The following is a 2,770-nucleotide window of genomic DNA, read 5'->3' as shown; positions in this document are numbered from 1 at the left end:
TACACTTAATACGTACGATAGAACCTTGTACCATGATTATGTCTTAATAACAATTAAGTGTGGAATAATGTGGATTGTAATGGTAGTAAAAAATAACCGAATATAATATTTAAAAGTAACTAGCTGTTGCCCGCGACTTCGTCCGCGTGGACTTCAGTTTATAGCGCGCGATGTCAACAAAATTGGTGTCAAAAGCTTTTATAAAAAATCTTGGTACCCCTTAAATCAAAACAGCTATGCAGTGTGCACATAATATTTCATTTTTAAAATTAAACTTTATATTTTATGCCAAATTTTAAAGCTTATTTAGCCCCCCAATTACACAACTTTACCCATAAACTATTGATCATTAAGGTTACGTCACTCATCACTGCATAGATAAAGTACTGACTACTGAGTTATTTAATAACGTAAAAAAGAAATAACAAACGAAACAATCAAAAGTCAAATGCCAGATGATACCACCTCTAGAATAGAAAGACGTCTGAGCGTCAGCGCGATGTAGGAGACGCACGGCGCCATCTATTATGAATTTTTGGAACTAACTTAATTTGAACCAATTTACACATTTTCACCCCCTTACAACCTTTTTTCCAGTAAAAAAGTAGCCTATGTCCTTTCTCAGGTTTTAGACTATCTGTATACAAAATTTAATTACAATCGGTTCGGTAGTTTTGGCGTGAAAGCGAGACAGATAGAGATACTTTCGCATTTATAATATTAGTTTAGATGATAACTGTGTAAAAGCCGAGCTTTGTGAGTGCTCGCGTCGTTTTTCTCCGTGGTAATAATCTTAAAGGCAGTTTTTTATTTTTTTATTTTAATAGTAACCAAACCTTGACTGAACGATGATAACACATCTACATAATTAAAAATTACTATGTTAAAGCACAAATCAATAGGCGTGATAGTTTTTCCGTAAAGTGTACCACAAAAGTGCTGATGTTGTGGGATGTACTAGGGCTCGCTTCGCTCGCCCTGATTACGTTTAGGACGCTCTTCACTACATTCGTTTGGACGGCAAAAGGTTGATATGATAATTATTTCACAACTTAAGAACTGTTGATATTTTCGAAGGATACTTACGAAATATTTCTTGACCATAGTAACTGAATAACATTTCGCAAGTGAAGCCCCAGCAACTAGCATTTCGCAAAAATGGCGGACGAAAACAATAAAATAAAGGCTTGTATAATTTAATCATACTGTCGCGCGACTCGGGCTATCTGTTTCATAACACGCCGTTAACAATCGGAAACTTTTTAAAGTCGAAATAAATATGGCGGACGGCTGATATAAATCGAATTGCATTTTACGATAATTTTATTTACATCGTAGTCAATAGTCGAATGCGTTTATTTTAATTTTTACGTCGGTCGCGGTGTTATCGCCGGAAGATTGTTTCAGTTGGAGGACTGCCATAACGACGTAAGAAATACAGAGTATATTTTGCATGCCACTTAATATTACGCACTATATTTCATACGCCGGAGGTACGTAGCATTTGCGAACTCCCAACTTCAGCTGTTTGCTATTCTGTTTGCAAATTTGCTAATTACGAAAGCTTATATAAGTTTGAAATACGATTCGATTTTTTCGATTCCAATCTTTAGCGGTATAGTGTCACTCTGTTTCGATGGTCGATATAATATTATTATCTCCGTTAACAAAATAATGTATGCATAGTAATGCTAACCAGAATCTAGCTTTTTGTGGCAATGAGTAAGTTAGAATCAGATTGAGTACGTATTAATACCGGTAGTTCCTTGAAACGGGTAATAAAAAAGTTGCACAAAAGACATAGTGACATGACATCTAGCCTTCGTTACACAAAAGATTTGCAACACTGTTGCTAATGTTGCAAATCGAATTTCTAAAAAGTGCAAAGAACACTAAAGAAGTCCTCATTTGTTGCGTTTACTTTGTACTGAGAGGAACTTTATACAAAGTTCCCAAGTGATCTGATTATATGTGAACAATTTGGACATACGAGGCGAGCGGGGCGGGCGGGGGCGTGCGGGGCGGGCGGGGGCGCACGTGAGCGCGGTGCTAAGTCGCTGCAGCGGCGCTCTGTGATGACGGCCGCTGTCGGCGTGTGCGACTTATGTGTTGCATTCTATTATGCTTGTATGTTTTAGGGGAATATTATACTATGCATATAATATGCATAATATTATACAACGCCTCCTGTACGAGTACTATACTATCTTTGGGTATTAGCGATTTTATATTTTAATTGCTATAGAATGTGATCTAGGTTGCGCTAACTAATTTATTTGTTACAGTTAGTAGCTAACTAGCATTATAGCCCGGTCATGTCAGCATATAACTAGCACCAAATTAATAAATTTTAATTGCTATAGAATGTTATCTAGGTTGCGCTAACTAATTTATTTGTTACAGTTAGTAGCTAACTAGCTTAGCCCGGTCATGTCAGCATATAACTAGCACTAAACTAATTTTGTTCAAATTCATTAACTCCCAATAAAATATAAATACCAAAGCTGAAACAGCAATTAACACAGTCATAGCTAAATTGGAAAGCTAAAATCGCTTCCCGTTCAAATACACAAACCTCACAACAAAATATAGTGACAATATTTGTGGTGAAATATAAAAAAAAACTTTATAGGCTTGTTTTATGCCACGGTGCGTTTGAAACAGAAAATTCGCTTCGTTCTAGTGCAGTAATAACATCAGCGTGGCATGAAAAAGGGAAAAAACCGGAGCCCATGAAAGCCTAACATGAGAACAGATACGAATAAACATA

This window comes from Aricia agestis, chromosome 1 (assembly GCF_905147365.1).
Source record: "Aricia agestis chromosome 1, ilAriAges1.1, whole genome shotgun sequence".
Lineage (NCBI taxonomy): Eukaryota > Metazoa > Arthropoda > Insecta > Lepidoptera > Lycaenidae > Aricia > Aricia agestis.
Note: the sequence above shows the minus strand (reverse complement) of the source record.